This window comes from Dipodomys merriami, unplaced genomic scaffold (genome assembly GCF_024711535.1).
Source record: "Dipodomys merriami isolate MVZ:Mamm:240054 unplaced genomic scaffold, mDipMer1.0.p SCAF_200, whole genome shotgun sequence".
Classification (NCBI taxonomy): Eukaryota; Metazoa; Chordata; class Mammalia; order Rodentia; family Heteromyidae; genus Dipodomys; species Dipodomys merriami.
Window position 1 is genome coordinate 1,440,846 of NW_027203383.1, and position 22,899 is coordinate 1,463,744.

Consider the following 22,899-nt stretch of genomic DNA (forward strand, 5'->3'; position numbering starts at 1 on the left):
ATACTAGAAGACAGAAGTTTCGATATTTTAATTAAGAAATTTTAATGCATAGTTTAGCCTTTGAATATCTCCAGATACATGTTAAAGAACAGTACATGTAGACAGAAATCGAGTTGGAGAATGTTCACATATCTGAAACTCTTCACTAATTTATTTCCTTTGTTGTAAGCGATTTTTTGCACTTGAGGCTTAGAAATACATCTAATTTTGTGTGATTCAGCAGCCACTCTCTTTCTTACTTCACTTCTTGGAGCCTCTCATTAACTAGAAGTTTATATCATAGAAATGGCAGGCAAACCAAAATCCCCATAACAGGGCGATTTTTTAAGGAAGCTCTGTCATGTCTTCTGTGACTCCACCTAAGAATTCTAAACAAAAATGCAATTCATATATGCCTTTTAAAAACCTTTGGGATAATCCTGCTATGGAGGCCTCTAGTACCTCTTAGTTCCCTAAACCTGACTTGTACACAATTTTATGCAGATATTCAGTTAGCGAGTCTGCTCAGTCCCAAGGATCACTCCATAACCCCTGCAGAGCAACAAATACATAGGGAGGGTCATCTCTAAAACTCTACTTACTTTGAAACAGTTAGTTATAAATTGAGACTTTCATCCCACTAAATCCAGGATTATTTTTGGTTTTCTGCAAAGGGAAATGTGAAAGAGGCATAGTGATATTTAAGGTAACATGGCAGACAGATACTAAAGTCCAGGTGGAATAAGGAAACAAGTCGAGTCCAGGAAATGGACCAAACAGAACACAAATATGGAAAACAGAGGCTCAAGCTTTTCCCACAAGAGTAAATTTTAAACCATAGTGCTAGAGAGACAACCAATCAAAAGGCTCAACAAAACAAGAAGTAGGCAATCAAAAGTAGCCTAATCTTGATTCTGTCTGCACATTACACACTGCCTCTTTGGCTCGCTACCTACGCACTCTGTCTCTTTTGACATAGGTCCTAATAAACTTGCGTTATTCCATAAATAAGTAAATAAATAAATAAAACAACCTCAGGGGTGAGCTTGCAGAATACCCTTGAAGATAATGCACAAAATAAAATATAGAACAAATATTTTAACTAAATAATAGTAAAAATCTAGCTTTCAGTCTTTTTTTTTTTTTTTTTTGGTCTGTCGGAGACCTGAAATCTGGGCCTGGGTGCTGTCCCTCAGCTCTTTAGCTCAAGGCTAAGCACTCTACCACTTGAGCCACAACACTACTTTGAACTTTTTTGGCTTATGTGGTACTGAGGAATCAAACCCAGGACCTCATGCATTCAAGGCAAGCACTCTACCACTGAGCTACCTTCTCAGCCCTGAGCTTTCAGTCTTTTAGGGGGGTTCTTATAGTATAGGGTAAGGCTAGCTATTTATAGTTTGTGTCTTAAGATAATACTCTAATTCCTAGAAAATGACATTTTTTTTCCTCTATGCTTTTTTTTTTTTTTTTTTTTTTTTGTCATTTCCAATGAGTTTAAAGAAGCAGAGAGCCAGGCACCAGTGGCTCATGCCTGTAATCCTAGCTACTCAGGAGGCTGAGATCTGAGGATCACAGTTCAAAGCCAGCCGGGGCAGGAAAGTCCGTGAGACTCTTATCTCCAATAAACCACTAAAACCCGGAAGTGGCGCTGTGGCTCACGCGGTAGAGCACTGGCCTTGAGCTGAAGAGCGCAGGGACAGTGCCCAAGCCTAGAATTCAAGACCCATGACCGACAAAATAAATAAAATAAAATAAAGAAGCGGGGAATGAAAATACCCTCCCCCACCATATTTTTTCAGATCTGGCTCTTCGTTTTCATTTTTTTCAGTCCTGGTTAACATCATATAGTTAAATTTTTAAAAGCAAAACTAGCTAGGCACTGGTGGCTTATGCCTATAATCTTATACATTCAGGAGGCTGATATCTGAGAATCACAGTTCAGAGCCAGCCCAGGAAGACAAATCTTTTGAGACTCTTTCTCCAATTATCCAGTAAAAAGCTGAAACTGGAGGCATGGTTCATGGCAGAATACTGTAAGAAAAAAAAAAGCGGGGTGGGGGTGGAGAATTCAAGGCCTTGAGTTCAAGCCCCAATACAGGCACATAATGAAAAAAGGAAGCAAACTATCTGACTATCCTAACAGATGAAATTTATACTTTAAAATTGTGATTGGAGTGAAATCTAGTTTTTAATGAAAAATAATAAAGAAAAATGGAGACAGGACAATGGTGATTTGAGGCCAGACCAAAATTTTTTTAAAAGTCAATGAGACCCTCTCTCACAAACAAGCTAAGTATGTATGGTGGTACATGCATGCTTGCTATAATCCCAGCTACAAGAAAGATGAAAGCACAAAGATCTCAGTTTGAGGACAGCCTGGGCAAAAAATCGGAGATTCTATCTGGAAAAGCTCTAAAAGCCAAAGAACTGAGGGCATGACTCAAGTGGAAGAGTGTTTGCCTAACGAATGCAAGATCTTAAATTCAATCCCTAGTACCTACAGTCCTCACTGGCCTTGAATTCAAAATCCTCTTGCTTCTTACCACCATGGCTGATGTTAACTTGGATCAAGTCACTATAATGAATCTTATATTATTACGTTCATGTTGATTTCTCCATTCTAATTACTCATGCCCATAGACTATAGAAAGATAAATGGTTACTCTCTTGGTGCTCTCTGTAAGAGCTGACAAGGGTATATTAGACCTTCTGTTACTTAGATCAATACTTGTTCTTACCACTGCCCAGGATGACTGAGTTTGCCCAGACAACGGATTAACAGAGGTAGTAAAATCATTGGTTATATTCACTAATATTTTAAAATTTTTATTCTTACCATCTTATGCTATTTTTCTAACTTATCATTTTTAATTTTCTTCTTTCCTGCTTTCTTTGGGGGAAGGGATTAATTTTTCTTGTTTTTCCTCTAATAGTTTGGGAAATATATAGTCTTTCTACTTTTTTTTGAGCCAATAATAGGGCTTGGACTCAAGGCCTACCCACTGCCCCTCAGCTTTTTCACTAAAGGCTAGCACTCTAGCACTTGAGCCACAGCTTCACTTACAGTTTTTTAGAGATTAACTGGAGATAAGAGTCTCACAGACTCTCCTGCTCAGTATTTCTATTCTTCATATCAACCTTTAAAATAGTTTTTTGAGACAGGGTCTTGAAATGTAGCCCATGCACATTTCAAATTCCCAATCCTTTTGCCTCTGTTTCCCAAGTGCTTGGATATATAGGTGTATATCAACACATTCATCTGCAAATTTTGATGAGATATAATTTCATTAAACATGTTTGAGAACATTTTTGCCAACAGTATCATTAGCTATAGTCTTCCCTGATTTTTTTTCATATGTACCCATTCCTTTATTATCAAAACAATCTAATAGTCAACCTAGATTATACACTTTTAATACATATAAGTTACCATTTTTGGATATACTTTTCATCAGTACCCAGCCACATTCATCTCTTGTCCTTCTAGTGAAAGGGTAAAATTTTACACTAACTTTACTCAAAGGACAAGACAATTGTAACAGAAAACAGGAAGTCTATGATGGGAGACATTTGAACTTACGAGTATAAAAACACCTGTTTGTTGCTTTATTTTCTTTATTTTTTGGGGGGGTCCGGTCGTGGGACCGGTCGTGGGCGCTGTCCCTCAGCTCTTCAGCCCAAGGCTAGTGCTCTACCACTTGCGCCACAGCGCCACTTCCAGCTTTTTTCTTTTTGCTTATGTGGTGCTGAGGAATCAAACTCAGGGCCTCAGGCATGCAAGGCAAGCGCTCTACCACTGAGCCACCTTCCCAGCCCTGTTTGTTGCTTTAGAGATAACTTTACTTTCTGAATAGTAAGGTCTCACAAGTACAACACAGATGATGCTCCAGCCAAGTGTTTTAAATAAATTCCAATGACTTAATATTCAAGTCCAAGCTAGATATTCAGTGTTTTCTTTACAGAAAATATATCTTTGACTTGAGGTACAGAGTGGTCCTTTAGAATCTTACATAAGGCATTGGGACATCAGCACCAGTGACATGAACAGCAAGAGCATCCTGACTTGTCTTCATGACACTGGCTTCTATGGCATCAATGTCCATTGGTCATTGATGGTACGCATATTAATTACCTCACATTCAATTCCCTCTTTAAATAGTACAGTCGCAGCTTCTAAGCAGTGGCCCACAAGTCTCGAATGGGCAGCTACGATTATATGTGTCTCTTACCTTTCTATTTTGGCTTTTCCAATGGGAATCAAAAAAATCTTTTGACTGAGCTTATGCAAAGGAAACTCCATACATCAATTCATTCTCTAACATCACCACTGGATTGTTATCCCGAATGGCTGATTTAATAAGTCCTTTTGCATCCTCTGAATTCCAGGGGCTGACCACCGTTAAGCCTGGGCAATGCCCATACCATGCAGCAAAGCACTGTGAGTGTTGGGCAGCCACACCTGCTGAAGACCATTAGGCCCCCTGAATACTATGGCACAGGCTGGAGGCCTGCAGACATGTAGTAAGTCTTGGCAGCTGAGTTTATAACCTGCTCAATGGCTTGCATAGAGAAATTGAAGGTCATAAATTCACAAATGGGCCACCACCCAGCCAACAGCTACACCAACTGCAATTCCAGCAAAACCCATCTCAGATATGGGAGTGTCTATGATCCTCTTATCTCCATATTTTTTCCACAGGTCAACCTTTATGCCCCATCATACTGGGCAATTTCTTCTCCAAGGAGAAATACCTTCTCATCTCTTTCCAGGTCCTCATCCATACCTTGATTAATAGCTTCTCAAACTGTCAGCTGCAGCACCGCCGGCACAGTTCTATGAAAGCGCCTCTTCAGCAGCCCAGAAACCTGCTAAAAGGGTCTTCTCATCAGCCTAGACACCGCCACCATGTTGTCCATATCTTCTAGCCTTCCCTGATGTTCATGTATCCTTACCCCAACACATATCCTACCATTTGAGTTTATTATCTGAGGGTATCATCTGAAAGTCCAGTCCCAAATTATTAAACCTTTGTTTCATTAGAAACAAAAATAGACTATTTTGTTTAATGAGTATCCTTTACCACTATTTCCTCTACCCATCTCTTCATCTTCTTGAGTTTTTTTTGCAGAGATGGTGCCTATAATAATTATTTACCAGGAAAAAAGTGAAGAAATGTACTCTAGAGAGTTTTCAAGTCAAAGAGTATGAAAGCCCTACAAATAAGAGTTATCTACAGGAAAGACTTATCTACAGGAAAAAGAAAATAAATTTCTGTGAAATAGAATGCTGGGAAACAACTACTTTATTTTCCCAGAAGTATGACCTTGATAATACTGTCTTTCAGTTTGGAATTAAGAGAAACCAGGTATGTTGGTACATGCCTATAATTGAAATAGCCAAGGGATTGAGGAAGAAGAAACATGAGTTCATGGCCAGCCTAATCTACATTGCAAGACTTTCTCAAAAAAAAAAAAACAAACAAAAAGGACAAAAAGAGCCGGGCATTGGTGGCTCACTCCTGTAATCCTAGCTACTCAAGAGGCTGAGATCTGAGGATCACAGGTCGAAGCCAGTCCAGGCAGGAAAGGCCATGAAACTCGTCCCTAATAGACACCAGAAAAATAAGAGTAGTGCTGTGGCTCAAGTGGTAGAACACTAGTCTTTAGCAGAAAAGTTCAGGCACATCACCCAGGCCCTGAGTTCTAGCCTCACAACTGACCAAAAAAAAAAAAAAAAGAGGACGAAAGAATCAAAGCCTAGTGTTTGCTCCCACTAACTAACCCACTAACTAATGGAATCACATTATTTCATTTGTGAATGATCACATCACTCAGGATAAAAGAACAAAATCTTCAAAAAAGAAAACAAGTTATCCCATATTCAACAGAAACTTCCCTGCCCAAACTTCATCTCCAGCAGTTGTATATCACAGTTGCACAAAGAACCTGAGGGTTATGGAAAGTTACACTGAGATGATGTGCTGCTATACCTCAACTGTAATGACATTTGTATCCTTAATCAAATCAGTAATGGTATCAATTTTGGCAAGGAAGGAAAGGATCCTCTTCCACAACCTACAACTCACCTCATGTTCCTCAAGTAGTAGATTTTAAGGCCTTGAACATTTAAACAATTCTCTTTTGATTTTCCACTTAAGTATTTCTTCAGCTAAGTACAGTATTGCACTCAGTTAGAAAACTCATTTTCCCTCCTTTCTTTGAAAATTTTGTCTCATTGCCTTGCAAGATTGTGTTACAGTAAAAGATCTGATTGTTTCTTTATAGACAATCTTTATTTGCTATATGAAAGCTTTTTAGTATTTCCTCTTTAGCCCCATCTTCTCAAATTTAACCATAATGAATTTAGGTATAAGCCTTTTATAATTTATTCTACTTAGACTTGATAGATTGTTCCAATCTGAAGCCTTTTAGTCTTCCTAGCACTGGGAAATTCACTTTAATTTATTTCTCTCTCTCCTGCCTTTCATCTTCTTGGCTCCATGTAGAATTTATATTAGACACATACTGAATTCCTATCTATATTCCATGTGCCATTTTTTCTCACCATTTCTAATTCCTTGATCTTTACTCTGTGTTCTCAAAGAATTTCACAGCTTGCTCTTGTAGCTAATTTGCTCTGACTGTTATCATTCTGTTACTTGGCTCTAATATTGAGTTCTTCATCATGTTTTCAACTTCTAAAAATCTCAACATCTCAGTCAAAGATGCAATGTTATTAAATCTATTGCAATATATTTGTCTAAAAACCTTCCTCTGGTTGCTACATCAACTGTGATTCCTCACTAGTATTTTATTTCTTGGACTTGGTACTTTTTTTCTTTTTGGTGGGGGGGGGGGGTCTGGTCATGGGGCCTAAACTCTGGGCCTGGGTGCTGTCCCTCAGTTCTTCAGCTCAAGGCTAGCACTCTACCACTTGAACAATAGCACCACTTCTGGCTTTTTTTTTCTGCTTATGTGGTGCTGAGGAATCAAACCCAGGGCCTCATGCAGGCAAGGCAAGTGCTCTACCACTGAGCCACCTTCCCAGCCCCGGTACTTTTTGTCATGGTATGCTATTCCTCAAGTATTTAATGAAAAAGAGTAATCTATTCATTTTGTACTTGAGAGTTTATTTTTTGTTTTTCAGTTTTGTATTTTTAAAATTTTTTCATTAGTACATATTAATTATACAAGAGGAGTTCCATTGTGACATTTCTAAGTGTGTTGTGTATGTGTGTACAATGTACCTCAATCAAATTTACCCCCATCTCTCTCCCTCATCTCTCTCCCTGATTAAGATAATTTCAACATGTTTCATTGCCCTATTTTTGTACATTCATATCAAGTACTTCAACCATATTCACCCTCATTCACCCTCCTCATTAACCTTCTCCTCTCCTGCTAGTACTTGCCCCAACATGTCCTGTTATATTTCCTGTTATTCTTTTTTCTATCATTTTAGTATATATTAACTGTACAAAAGAGATTTTACCATGATAATTCACACATGCATACATTATAGTTTAGTCAGATTAACTTCAGCTATTGCTCTTTGCCCTGCATTGAACTGCAATCCTACTTCTACCTCCCAAGTAGTTAGGATTACAGGCATATGTCACTTTTATTACTGGCCTATACTTGAGAATTATTTTACTACTATTTATTCTTACTGTGACCCAATTTTAGTAGAGAGACAATTTTAGAATACAGACAAGATACATAGTACCAAATAAGGTTTACAAAGGCCCTCAACATCTTCTAGAAATCAGTAGCAGTACCTGTAGAAAATTTCAGCCTCTTTAGTTAGGCCCAATGGCCTCATTAACAACTTCAGTCGAGAAGCCAATGCCAATGTTCATTTCTAGCTTAGATAGCGGAATTAAGAACCATGGTATCATATTTTTTATATTTTTAGGATATAATAATCATACAAAATATTAAGTTCCATTATAACATTTGTTTATTATTTCAAGATTTTGTTTTATTTATTTAATACCCAGAGGTAATAGAACTGAATCATATGAAAACTCTATTTTTAGTGTTTTTTGAGAAATATCCAGAATGGTTCTACAGCGGATGGACTAATTTGCCTTCCTACTAGCAATGTGTTAAGTGTCAGCACCCTACCATAAACATCACACATGCCAACATTTGTTATTTTTTGTATTTTTGATCACAAGCATTCTGTCTGGGTAAGATGGAATCTTAACATGGTTTTGAGTTGCTATTTCCTTGATGGCTGAAGACATTGGAACTTTTTTTTCCTGGATACCTGTTCCGTTCATTTTCCCATTTATTGATTGGATTATCTGCTCTTTGTGTGTTTTAGTTCTTTATATAGTCTGGATATTAATCCCATCAAGATGAAAGCTAGCAAACATTTTCTCCAATCTGTACGTTATTCCATCACTTTTTTTCTGTTCAGCTTAGTAATTTAATTCATCCCCATTTGGCAGTTCTATTTTTTCCCTAAGCAAGTCCTATTTAAAAAATCACCACCTATACTTAGATCTTGAAGTGTTTCTCTATGTTTTCCTTTATTAGTTATATATTTTCATTTCATATATTAGGTTCTTTGATCTATTTTAAGGTGATTTTTAATTTTTTTATTTTTGAGTTAATATGTATTTGCAATTTGATAGGGTTTTATTTTTATATTTTCAAATATGCACATAGTGAACTTTGAACAAATTCACTCCTTTCTTTGGATTCCCATGCCTTTCCTGTCATCTCCTTTATAAGTTGATTTGTTTTATGTGTTTGCTTATCCTGGGGCTTAAACTCATGGCTTGGTGCTATCCCTGAGTTTTGTGCTCAAGACGACCACTTGAGCCACAGCTCCACTTCTGGTTTTTTGGTGTTTAATTGAAGAGTCTCACAGTCTCTCCTGTCAGACTGGCTTTTAACTATAATCCTCAAATCTCAGCCTTCTGAGTAGCTAGGATTACAGGCATGATTACAGGTACCATGGCCCTGCTATAAACTGATTTTTTTTTGGAGGAGGGGGGTTGTGGGTCTTGAACTCTGGGCCTGGGCACTGTCCCTCAGCAATTCAGCTGGAGATAAGAGTCTCACTGAGGTTCCGCTTGGGCTGGCTTTGAACTTTGATCCTCAGATCTCAGCCTCCTGAGTAGCTAGGATTACAGTTGTGAGCCACCAGTGCCCAGCAAACATAAGTTGATTTTTATACAAGGTAAGAGGGACTAGTTTCAGTCTTTCTACACATAGATATTCAGTAATCCCAGCACCACTTTAAAGCCACTCTTTTTTCCAATGTATGTTTTTGGCACTTTATTAAGAATCACAGAGTTTTAGCTGTGTGGGATTATTTCTGTATTTTCTATTCTATTCCAATGGTCTGCTTGACTGTTTTATGGCAGTACCATACTGGTTTTGTTTCTATGGCTCTGCAGTATAGTTTAAAGTCAGATATTGTGATTTTTCTAGCCTTGCTTTAAAAAAACAAAAAACAAAAAACTTTTTTTCTAGTGTAAACGATTAAATCCAGCACCTTGTACATGGTAGGCATCCCAAGCCTAGTATTGCTCTTTTTACTTAGGATTGTTTTTACATTTTAAGTATTTTATGTTTTTTGTTTTTGTTTTTGTTTTTTTTGGTCGATCGCGGGGCTTGAACTCTGGGCTTAAGTGCTTTCCCTGCGCTCTTCAGCTCAAGCGAGCACTCTACCACTTGAGCCACAGCACCACGTGTGGTTTTCTTTCTAGTGGTTTATTGGAGATGAAAGTCTCGAACTTTCCTGCCCAGGCTGGCTTTGAACCTTGATCCTCAGATCTTAGCCTCCTGAGTAGCTAGAATTACAGGCGTGAGCCACCAGTGCCCAGCTAGTATTTTATATTTCCATATATTTTTTAGGACTTTTTTTCTACTTCTGTTTAGAAAGTCATTGGAATTTACATGAGAATTGTACTAAATTTGTAGATTGCGTTTGAGATTTGAGAAAAATATGATCCATTTTCCTTACATTTACTCTCTTAAGCTTAAATTACTTAGGCTATCTTATGACAACAGAGCTTATTATTTCTCTATTTGAAAACCTTTATTAGTTTTCCTGTATTTGCAAAATCCTTGTTTTTGAAACAAGATCTTTTTTGTTTTTTGTTTTTTGTCAGTCATGGGGCTTGAACTCTGGGCCTGAGCGCTGTTCCTCAGCTCTTCAGCTCAAGGCTAGCACTCTACCACTTGAGCCACAGCACCACTTCCAGTTTTCTGGTGGTTTATTGGAGATAGGAGTTTCACGGACTTTCTTGCCCAGGCTGGCTTTGAACTGCGATCCTCAGATCTCAGCCTCCTGTGTAGCTAGGAGGCTAGAGGCGTGAGCCACCGGCGCCGGCCGAAAAAAGATCTTTCTATGTAGCCCAAATTGAACTCAATCCTCCTACTTCAGTCTTCCAAATTCTGGAATTATAAGTATAAATTACACACCCAGCTCCTTGACATAACATTTTGAACATCTAAGACTTAGTTCTGACCTTTATATATTTATCATCTTTATATATCACTTTTCTTTTTACTCCAAACCATCAAGGTACACAGCCTTCTTCAATTTTGTGAAGGTCAACATGTTCCACAGGAGCTCATCTATGTTGTTCCTTTTGTCTAAAATTTGTTTCCTTCTCTTAGTCTTGACCTATTTATCTTTGGAATCTCAACATAAATATCATATATCATGTTAGCAAATTATTTCCTGTGATTCTCCACTCCCTCAACTTCTTAGATCTCCTGGCTATTCTTCATATCCTGCTTGTGATTATATGTAAAAAGTTTGTCTTTCTCCCCTTCTATACCAAGTTAGATACATGACTTATCTATTTGGTTTCTCCATGTATTCCAAATACCTAACACAATATATAGTCACAGACAATGCTCAAATACTGGAAGAATGAACATGTATAAAGAGAAAAGCAAGTTTGGAGAGGGATTTCAAATTTGAATTTTTTAATCTAAAGTGTCTATTCAATATCCAAGAGGAAATGTTAAGCAGACAGATGTAACTAACTTGACTTGAGGAGAAAGATCTAGGACAGAGAGATTGATTTGAGAGTAATCAACAAGTACATGGTAATTGAAGTCATCCAATGGGATGAGGACATAGAGGAATAAATTTTAGTACAATCTAAGACTAAAATAGATATCACTTCCTGAATGTCAGGCAGGAGCTACTTTTCTTTCTCTATTTCTCCTTGCTTTGGCAATAAACCTTTGATGGCCTTACACATTGTGTTTCCTCTTTTGTGAAAGCTCTCAAAATTTTTTCATCGATGATTTCGAAAGCCTTGTATGTTGATGGTTTTGAGAGACCTCAACCAAGGATTCCCCCTCTCTTATCATGAATCCTCCTCATCTCTTTCCCTTCTCTGGTTACAGAAAACCAAGGTGAACTAAGCCAGGAAGTGACACACACAAGTTCTTCAGAGAATTTAGATAAGCACCTTTCTTCTAGTAGCTGGTTACTTAACCAGAAGCACAGTAAGAAAAGGAAAAAGCCTAAATAAGATCAAAATCTACATCCTTAACTATCATAAGCACAACAGCAATAACAAGGCCACTTCATTATTTTTACAAAATCTCTACAGAAATTGAGCTCCCTTTTTCCTTGGATTCTACCTTAAGTAACAAGAGCTGCCTTAACTCCTGGCAAAGTGAGTTTCCCACCAGAAAAGGAGAACAGAGACTTTTTGCTTCTAAGACTTTACCTTCAAAAGAAATAACAGTTTTAAATACTACATAAATGCTTTGTCTGCAGTCATCTTCAACTTGAAATAACTATGAACATAACTCAAAACCTCAGATATGAGGAGAACATATTTCAGAGTTAAGATTTTTCTCATTCTGGTATACCATTGTCATCAGATGTGCCTCTTTATTTTTCCTTTTGAAATATTATTTTAAATGACTGAAATAAGGATCTTACTGAAAATAAATTTGTAGGTGGCTATATTATATCACTACCACCTGTACATAATAGCTTGAGTCAATACATAAATGTATATAAGCCTTGAATTAGCTCAGAATCATCTGTACAACTCTTTCAGGCAAGGAAAAAAAGTTAGTTGAGTGAAATAGCATTAGCACTAACGGAAAAAAAACTTGAATTTACCTTGCAATACACAGAACCAGTATCCATTGCAATTTCACTGCTGTCTCTAATGTCAATGTAATCTCTAATGTCTCTAATGTTTTATCAAGAAGCCAGAAATCATCTGCATGACAGCGATTAAGACATAAGAGCTATTACAACACAAATAATGGTGATACTTGTGACATTACTATCCCCAGCTAAGTTAAAGAAACTTCAATATAAGGAAATACTTACTCCAAGCTAAGAATGGTTTTTCTTTAGCCTTTGGAAGACTATAACTTAGGTGAAGAGAAGATAGAAGACATTTCTGGTTACTATGGAAGCAAAGAAGAAACAATTGAGGGCTGGGAAGATGGCTCAGTGGTAGAGCATTTGCCTTGCATGCATGAGGCCCTGGGTTCGATTCCTCAGCACCACATAAGCAAAAAGAAAAAAGCCGGAAGTGGCGCTGTGGCTCAAGTGGTAGAGCGCTAGCCTTGAGCTGAAGAGCTGAGGGCAGTGCCCAGGCCCAGAGTTCAGGCCCATGACCGGACCCAAAAAAAAAAAAAAAAGAAGAAGAAGAAACAATTGAGCACACAGTAAAAATAATGAAGAGCAGGACTTGCTTTTGAAAAGAATACCTTAATGAATTCAGTAATAGTCAGCAACGTGCTGCTGAAAGTCCTTCAGCACTTCCTTCAGAGAATCATGACTTGTGTGTACATGATTCAACTTCTTTAAATGAAAATCAAGAAATTAAGTCTTTGTATTGGGAACTATGGGCTTTTCTGCTGAAGGATAAAGTTCCAACAGCCTTACTATGTCAGGATGAAAGAAAAAAAATGAGACTTAGAGAGTAATTCCTTTTAAAGCTATGATATCATTTTTTTCTCTTTTTTTTTTCTTTTTTTGATCAATCGTGGGGATTGAACTCAGGGCCTGGATGCTATCCCTGAGCTTTCCTGCCCAAGGCTAGTACTCTACCACTTTGAACCACAGCACCACTTCTGTCACTTTTTCTTCTATGTGAAAGTTAAACACAATTCATATAGATCACTTTATCAAAAAGGTAATTCAAGTTGTATCACCTATATAACTGAAAAGCCTGGTCATTTGGCTTGAGTCTTTGGAATATGACACCCAAATTTTTATTTAGGATAAAGTTATTTATACTGTTCCCTCTAAAGGGTAAAACATTCCAATTCAACACTTAAAGTGTTGCTTGTAATTTTACTATATTCATTTTTAAAAGAAAATAAGTGCCAGACAAATTCAAGTTGCTCTATTATATATATATATATATATATGTAAATATATTTATATAGACCATGTCGTATATATTATATATACCATATATAATCTTCTATGTGTTTGTAAAGTTGTTTCTATAAGCAAAAAAATAAAATAAAATATATCAAACTGAAGGGAGAAAAAACAAATAATAGATCAAACTGAGGGGAGGAAATTGTGTGTATGATATCATATAGATACTATTTCAAATACAGAGTTTTTTTTTTTAATTTTTTTATTGTAGAGATACTATACAGAGGGTTACAGTTACATGAGTGAGGTAATGAGTACACTTCCACTTCCTCTTGAACATTGTTACCCCCTCCATTGTTTTCCCCCTACCATCCCCTCCCTCCCTCCCTTCCCCAAGGTTCTTTTTTTTTTTTTTGATCGTGATGGATTACTTAATTTCCGGAAATTCACAGTATTGTGGAATAATGATGCTCATTTAAAGTCACAAGTTCATTCTAACTTTCCTGGAGCAAATTGTCTATCACAGTCTGTAATATATAACGGTGCTCATATGTTATATACCATATATGTGATCAGCAGCATGGGGATATTTAGTAGTGGTTCAACCAGATGAGTGCGAGTTCTTTGTTTCTTAAGTCCTGTTAGTTTTGTCATATCACCTAACATTTTGGATTCATCATCCACTTATCAGGGAGACCATGTACTGTTTGTCTCTTCGTTCTTGGCTTACCTCGCTCAACATGATTCCTTCTAGCTCCATCCATTTCCCTGCAAATGCCATTATTTTGTCATTTCTAATGGCTGCATAATATTCCATTGTGTATAGATACCACAATTTTTGGATCCATTCATCTGTGGTGGGGCATCTAGGTTGTTTCCATATCCTAGCTATTGCGAACAGTGCTGCAATAAACATGGAGGTGCATGTGTCTTTGTATATTGGTTCCTGTTGTTCAGGGTAGATGCCTAGAAGTGGTATGACTGGGTCGTAAGGGAGGTCAATCTTTAGCTTTCTAAGGACCCTCCAGACTGCTTTCCAAAGTGGTTGTATGAGTGTACATTCCCACCAGCAGTGTAATAGCGTTCCTCGTTCTCCACATCCCCTCCAGCATTTGTCGTTGGCTGATTTGTGGATGTGGGACATTCTGACTGGGGTAAGGTGGTATCTCAGGGTTGTCTTTATTTGCATTTCCTTCACCACCAGGGATGATGAACATTTCCTCATGTGTTTCTTTGCCATTTTTATTTCTTCATTTGAGAAGTCCCTCTTTAGTTCCCTTGCCCATTTAGTAATTGGTTTGTTGGGTTTGGGAGGGATTAGTTTCTTGAGTTCCCTGTATATACAGGATGTTAACCCCTTGTCTGATATATTGCTGGTAAATATTTTTTCCCAATTAGTTGGTTGTCTTTCTAGCTTGGTTGCGATAGCTTTATCTGTGCAGAAGCTTTTTATTTTAAGGTAGTCCCATTTGTCGAGTCTCTCTCCAATTTGTTGTGACCCTGGGACTCTGTTCAGGAAGTTCCTTCCTGTGCCTATTAGTTCAAGTGTCTCTCCTACTCTGTCCTGCAGTAGTTTCAGAGATTCAGGTTTAATGTTAAGGTCTTTAATCCATTTTGAGTTGATGTTGGTGCATGGTGATAGGCTGGGGTCCACTTTTAGTTTTCTGCATGTGGCTGCCCAGTTTTCCCAGCACCAGCGGTTGAAGAGGCTGTGTTTCTTCCATTGTATGTCTTTGGCTCCTTTGTCGAATATCAGCTGGCTGTAGGCCTGTGGATTTATTTCTGGATCTTCTATTCTGTTCCATTGGTCTTCGGGTCTGTTTTTGTGCCAGTACCATGCTGTCTTTGTTATTATAGCTCTGTAGTAGAGTTTGAAGTTCGGCATGGATAGCCCTCCCATATTGTCTTTATCCCCTAGAATTGTTTTGGCTATTCTAGGTCTTTTGTTGTTCCATATGAATTTTTGGACTGTTTTCTGTATTTCAGAGATGTACGTCATTGGGATTTTAATAGGAATTGCATTGAATTTGTATATTAGTTTTGGAAGTATTACCATCTTTACTATATTAAGTCGGCCTATCCAGGAGCATGGGAGGTCTTTCCATTTCCTAGTGTCTTCTGCAATTTCTTTCTTTAACTTTTTATAGTTCTCATTAAATAGTTCTTTTACATCTTTGGTTAGGTTAATTCCTAAATATTTTATTTTTCGGGAGGTTATTGTGAATGGGGTTGCTCCCTTTATTTCCCTCTCTTCCTGTACATTATCAGTGTATAGGAGGCAACTGATTTTTGTGGGTTTATTTTGTATCCTGCTATTTTGCCAAAGTGATTTATGATTTCTAAGAGTTTGGGGATGGAGTTTTTGGGATCGTGGAGGTATAGTATCATGTCGTCTGCAAAAAGGGATAGTTTAACTTCTTCTTTTCCTATGCGGATCCATTTAATGTCTTTTTCTTGCCTTATTGCCCTGGCTAAGGGTTCTAGGACTATATTGAAGAGGAGTGGAGACAGTGGGCATCCTTGCCTTGTTCCTGATTTTAGGAGAATTGGTTGTAGCTTTTCCCCATTAAGTATAATATTGGCTATTGGTCTGTCATAAATGGCTTTTATTGTTTTTAGAAATGTTCCTTCTATTCCTATTTTCTCCAGAGCTTTTAGCATGAATGAATGTTGAATTTTGTCAAAGGCCTTTTCTGCATCTGTAGCGATAATCATGTGATTCTTGACCTTGGCTCTGTTGATATGTTGGATTACATTTATTGACTTACGTATGTTAAACCATCCCTGTGTCTCTGGGATGAAGCCTACCTGGTCATAGTGAATTATTTTTTTTATGTGTTTCTGGATTCTGTTAGCTAGAATCTTGTTAAGGATCTTTGCATCTGTGTTCATCAAGGAGATTGGCCTGTAATTCTCCTTTTTGGTTGGGTCTTTGCCTGGTTTGGGGATGAGTGTGATATTGGCTTCGTAGAATGAGTTTGGGATAGCTCCTTCCTTCTCTGTTTCTCTGAAGAGCTTGAGGAGTATGGGTATTAGTTCTTGTTTAAAGGTCTTATAGAATTCTGCTGTGAATCCATCTGGTCCTGGGCTTTTTTTTGTTGGAAGACTTTTGATAGCTTCCTGTATCTCATTATAGGATATTGGCTTATTTAATTGGTTAACTTCTTCTTTGCTCAGTTTGGGCAACTTGTATTTCTCTAAAAATGCATCCATTTCTGCCCGATTTTCTTCCTTTAGAGAGTATAGCTTTTGAAAGTAGTCTGTTAGAATTGTTTGGATATCTTGGGTACGTGTGGTGATGTTTCCCGTGGCATTCCTAATCCTATTAATATGGGTTTCCTCTCTTCTTTTTTTAATTAATCTAGCCAATGGGCCATCAATTTTGTTTATTTTTTCAAAGAACCAGCTTTTTGTTTGGTTTATTTTGGTTATGGTTTTCTGATTTTCTAATTGGTTAATCTCTGCTTTTAATTTGGTTATCTGGCTTCTTCTAGTAGCTTTAGGTCCCATTTTTTCCTGTTTTTCTAGCTGTTTTAATTGCAACATGAGATTATTTACTTGGTCTGTCTCCATTCTCTTGATGTGGGCACTGAGGGCAATAAATTTGCCCCTCAGGACTGCTTTTGCTGTGTCCCACAAGTTTCTTTGTGAGGTGTTTTCATTTTCATTGAGTTGTAGGAAATGCTTTATTTCTTCTCTGATCTCTTCTGTTATCCAGGCATTGTTAAGGAGTGTGCTGTTCAATTTCCATGTATTGGAGAAATTTCTGCGGTATGCTTTGTTATTGAGAGCTAGCTTGATTCCACTGTGGTCAGATAGGATACAGGGGATTATGTCGATCCCTTTGTATTTGCTTAAGTTCCTTGCATGAACTATGATATGGTCTATTTTGGAGAAAGTTCCGTGAGCTGCTGAGAAGAATGTGTACTGTGTTGTTTTAGGGTGAAATACTCGGTAGATGTCAGTTAATTCTGCTTGCAGTATGGCCTCTCTTAATTCGGTAGCTTCTTTGCCAATCCTCTGGTTGGTAGACCTGTCCTTTGGTGAGAGTGGTGTGTTAAAGTCTCCTAGTATTATCGTATTGGGATCTATTTTATTCTGTAAGTTTGAGAGCATTTGTTTGACATATCTGGGTGCACCAATATTTGGGGCATATAAGTTGATGATGGTTATATCCTCCTCTTGGATTGTTCCCTTTATTAATATGTAGTGTCCGTCCTTGTCTTTCTGTACTGATTTTAATGAAAAGTTTATTTTGTCAGATATCAGGATAGCTACACCTGCTTTCTTACTGGGGGCGTTTGATTGGTAGATCCTTTTCCACCCCTTCACTCTGAGTTTGTTTGTATGTTTGGCTGAGAGGTGGGTCTCCTGAAGGCAACAGATGGATGGGTCTTGTTTTCTTATCCAGTCCTCAGTTCGTTTTCTTTTAATTGGCGAATTCAGCCCATTTATATTAAGAGAAAGTATAGAGAGATGCATTGTTGTCCCTGCCATTCCGTTTTCCTAAGTTTTTCTTCTTTCCTTTCCTCCTGTGCTTGCTCAGTTAGACTTTGAGTAATGCCTGTTTGGGGCAGGCCCCAGTTCCTGGCTGCTTTCTTCAGGTTGTGTCCCCCCTCTTAGAATTCTTTGTAATGCTGGCTTAATGTTTATGTATTCATTTAGTTTTTCTTTGCTATTAAAAGTTTTCAGTTCTCCATCAAATGTGAATGCTAGCTTTGCCGGGTAGATCAGTCTGGGTTGGCAGTTATTGGCTCTCAGGGCTCGTATGGTGCTTTCCCAGGCTTTTCTTGCATTCATTGTTTGTGTGGAGAGATCTGCAGTAATTCTTATTTTTTTCCCATTGTAGTATAGCTCCTTCTTCATTTTTGCTGCATGCAGGATTGTTTCCTTATTATTCAGATCTATCATTTTTACTATAATGTGTCTAGAAGTGTTTCTCCTGGGGTCTTGCTTGTTGGGTGTTCGATAAGCTTTTGTGATGTGGTTAAGATGGTCGTTTTTGAGGTGGGGAAAATTTTCATTGATTATATTGTTAAATAGGTGTTGCATTCCCTTGCTCTGGAATTCCTCACCTTCGTCCACTCCAATTATGCGAAGGTTAAATTTTTTAGCATTATCTGCTTGCTCTTGAATATCCCTTTGGTTTAATTTGAGTAATTTTTCCATATCTGTCACTTTTTGGTCCAGTTGGTGTATTCTGTCTTCTGTATCTGACACTCGACCTTCCATTTCATTCACTCTGTTGACAGTGGCTTCTATTGTGGTTTGCATGGAGGAAATGGATCCCTTTATGGATTCAATGTTGGTTCTCAGAGTACTGATCTCACCTCTCAATGAGGTATGCATTACCTCTAATTTGGCGTTTATCTCACTTCTTACTGAGGTTTGTGCAGCTTCTATTTTTGCATGCATCTCTTGTTTGATACCCTGTATCTCTTTGGATAGTTCATCCTTGTGCTCTTTCAATTTCTGATCAATTTCTCGCTTTATTTCTTGAGTCATTGCCTCCAGCAACCCTTGGAAGTAGCCTTTGTCTTCCATTCCTGCTTTGCTCCCACTGGGGCTCTCCCCTGTGTGGCTGCTGGCTTTTGAGGTGAGCTTGCTGTCCTGGGTGGTAGTAAACCTTGTGATTTTTCTCTGTGATTTTCGCATGGAGGTTCAGGAGACTGCTCTTCAATTTTGTTTTGGTGTGTCTGTCTTTGCTTGGTTGCTGATTCTGTATTGGTAGAGAGAGTCTGTGCCTGATCTGGGTTCTGTTGGGAGCCTATTTCCAGCTGCTATTCTGACTTACTTAGGATTCTCAGCTCTCTGCTGTAGATTGCTGGCAGTTCCCGCCTTTGGAAGGGTTGAGCAGCCTAGACTGCTTGTGTTTGCTCCTACGGGTGCTCTTGTGAAGAACAGATGCTCTGGATGCACTCTCCCAAATGCTGGAGTCTGCTATGGGCTCCTGATGTGTTTTTGTTTATTTGTTTTGGGCTGGTTGTGGGCTTGAACTCTAGGTTTGGGTGCTGTCCCTCAGCTTTTCAGCTCAAGGCTGGCACCCTACCGTTTGAGCCACAGCACCACTTCTGACCCTTTTTGCTTTTGTGATGCTGAGGAATCAGATGCAGGGCCTCATACATCCAAGACTATCACTCTATTGCTGAGCCGCCTTAACAGTCTGAGCTCCTGCTTACTATCAGGTGCTGGCAGCCTGTGTTGCCCAATTCCCAGTCTAGGGTATATGGGTGGAGTTTTGGTGGGGTTTGGGCTTCTCTTGTCCTGGGCCTCCAGGTCTTTTGTTGTCACAGGCGTGCTTCCCGGGGGAGTGTTGTTTCCTGGTTTTCTCCCCTCTGTTGAGGCGTATGCTCAGCTTTTTACTTCAATTGGGAGGAGTTGGTTGTGTTGTTCAGGCGCCGGATCTCCGGGCCTGGTTCTGGCCCCAGCCTGGAGCGCGCTTGTTAGGCCTGTGCTGATGTGTATACCACCTAGGTTATGCAGCCTGGAGCGCACTCGTTAGGCCTGTGCTGATGTGTATACCACCTAGGTTATACAGCCTGGGGGACACAGTTCAAATTTCTTCTACTGTTGGTAGTCTTGACCCAGGGGCGCTGTTCCTGGCTTGGGCATTTAAGCTCCCTTCCAGGGGTGCTCTTGCTCTAGCCTGGCCAGCTGAGTGTGCTCCACGGGCTGGTGGAGCTCTCAAACAGTTCCCAGTTTTAGTGGGTCCTGTGGTCCGGGTGCTGGGGTAGGGAGTCTAGGTCAGGGTCTGGGGATTCCCTCCAGCTCTGGTCTCCCTTGAGGGATACACTTCCCCTGTGGGGTACTCACCCTGGAGCTGGTTGTTTCTGTGTGGTGTAGGTCGTAAGTTGTTGTTGCAATCCGCGCTGGGTTGGGCGGTGGTGGCTCTGTGTGATTCTTTTCTGTCTCTGCCTCTGTCGAAGCTGTTGGGTCAAGAGTGTCCACGCTCAGGCAGCTTCTTCTCGGTACCTCTGGGGCCCAAGTGACCCCGCCGGGTTGTTGCGATCGTGATCGGGCGGGCGGGTGGTCTGCAGACAGGACCCTTTGTCGCGCCGAGCGGCTTTGGCGGGATGGAACCTCTCTGCTCGGGTGGAGAGTGCTGGATCGTTGCGATCGCGATCAGGCGGGCTGGGTGGTCTGCCGACAGGTCCTTTTGTCACTCTGCTGATGCCGAGCGGCTTTGGCGGGATGGAGCCTCTCTGCTCGGGTGGAGAGTGAGGGGTGGGGATCCTCGTGGAGACTCCCGGCTGGTAGGTTTCTCTGTTCCTGGCGATCTGCTGTTCTGCAAACCAGTACCTGATGTTCTGAAAGTGGCCCCCTGTGTCTCTACTGTTTCTCTGGGGCTCCCACAGCCCCCGCCGGGCCGGCTGGCCAGCGGCTTGGCGCACTGCCGCGCGGCCAGTAAAGGTTGGGGGAGGGGTCTTCGCTTTTCTCTGTTTTGAAATTCTTTTCCTCTCTTTCTTTTTTTGTTATTCTCCGCCTCTGGTTTTTCTCTGAGTGTTCGTCTTTTTGTTGTTGTCGGTCTCTTGGGGAGATTAAGCGTTGGAACTCGAACTCTCTTTTTGGTTGGAGAGAGCTGTGGCGTTTCCCTACTGCCCCGTCGCCATCTTGGTCCCCCCCTCCCAAATACAGAGTTTTTAAAAAAAGAGAGAAAGGATTGAAAATTATCTCTGAGATCTAGGCATATACTTGGATATGACAGGGAAAGGAACATTTCAGCCAGGCACTGGTGGTTCATGCCTCTAATCCTAGCTACTCAGGAGCCCAAGACCTGAGGATCATGGTTCAAAGCCAGCCTGATAGAAAAGTCTATGAGAATCTTATTTCCAATTAACCACCAAAAACACTGGAAGTGGAGCTGTGGCTTAAGTGGCAGAGCACTAGTCTTGAGCACAAAAGCTCAAGGACATTACCCAGACCCTGAGTTCAAGCCCAGTATCAGCACACACACACACACACATACACACACACATACACACACACACACACACACACACACACACTTTCAGTTAGTTAAAAAATAAATAAGTGGAAACTGAAAAGACTGCCCAAAACATGTTTTTTTTTTTTTATTTTTTTAAAAGAATGGAAGATAGTGGGTAGCTCATTCCTGTAATCCTAGCTACTCAGAAAGCAGAGATCTGGGGATTAACTACCAAAAACAAACAAACAAAAAAAAAAACAGGACCTGGAGCTGTGGCTCAAGTGATAGAGACAAGGATGGTGTTCAGTCCCTGAGTTCAAGCCTCAGGTCAGGCACACATACACCCATAAAAAGAATGGAAGAGAGACACTATAATTCTGTTGCCTTGCTGTCTGCAGTGACTCTCTTGTACAGGCATCCTAATATATCTGTTTCTATTATTCACATAGTTACCAACCCATGGCTTCAAATTCCACAATTTGGTGGCCTTCACAAGGAAAACTGGAAGAATTCCTTTTCAGATCTTCAGTAGTGTTGCATTTGGATTTGGATACAACTGCAGGTCTCTGTCCAGGGAGGCTCCTTGATGAAAGCTAAAGATATCCTTTTAAGTGTCTTGAACCCATTACTCTTAGTAGTAAACGAACTGAGACTTATACTGATTCCTTCATGGAACCATCTACTTCCCTTGAAATTTGTGAGTCTCTGTGCAGAGCTACTTTCTGGTAAAATCATATACCAAAAGAAATTGGAAAAAAAAAGTCTAACTACCTTAAGTTCATAAAGCCTGCAAGCTCTTTTCCATTTCAAGTCCCCACTTCCAACACAGGTGTGAACTCTCCCTCTCCCCTGACACTTTTACTTTCAAATACTTATATTGGTTCATGGGATGACATAATCTCTGCCCTGTGGAATGAGTCTCAGTGTCAGTAGTGAATCACCCTTGTTCTTTGCCCCTTCCCTTCTCTGGGAAGGCCTATAGTCAGGACTGCATGTCCTGACTTCATACATGGGAGTTAGCTCAAACTTCAGTGACCCTCTGGAGTTCCTCTCACCCTTGGATTGCAGCCCAATTTGTAGAGTCCCTCTAATGAGAAGACATCCATCAAAGACAACACCCTATGGGGCTGGGAAGGTGGCTCAGTGGTAGAGCGCTTGCCCTGGGTTCGATTCCTCAGCACCACATAAGCAAAAAGAAAAAAGCCGGAAGTGGCGCTGTGGCTCAAGTGGTAGAGCGCTAGCCTTGAGCTGAAGACTTGAGGGACAGCGCCCAGGCCCAGAGTTCAGGCCCCACAACCGGACCCCCCCCCCAAAAAAAAAAGACAACACCCTATTCTCCAGATGCTGGGACCTTTTCTCCCAGGAAGATTCCCGAAATAGACTTAGGGTGCCAGCCAGAAATTCTTCCCCCAAACTGGGACAAACTACTTCCATTCTCAGACTCATCCTTAGGCTAATTCTCCTAATTCTCCACCACTAGGCTAAATTTTATACTCAAACATTTGAGAGGAAAAAAAATCACTTTTTTTTGTAGCTGCCTTGCAAAATATCAGATTGAGAAGTCTAGCCTCAGAATAATACTCTCATGTTTTTCAGAGTAACACTCTTGACAATTTTACAACTTGATTTTTTTTTCCTGCTAAGGTTC

At 39.7% G+C, this 22,899-nt stretch overlaps 2 pseudogenes; one reads left to right on the forward strand and one right to left on the reverse strand.

Moving 5' to 3' along the window:
* Positions 1 to 3,918: 3,918 nt before the first annotated feature.
* LOC138833085 (pyruvate dehydrogenase E1 component subunit beta, mitochondrial-like) lies at positions 3,919 to 4,890 on the reverse strand (annotated as a pseudogene).
* A 2,904-nt stretch (positions 4,891 to 7,794) lies between these two features.
* Positions 7,795 to 21,838, forward strand: LOC138833091 (KAT8 regulatory NSL complex subunit 1-like protein; annotated as a pseudogene).
* The last annotated feature ends 1,061 nt before the right edge of the window (positions 21,839 to 22,899 follow it).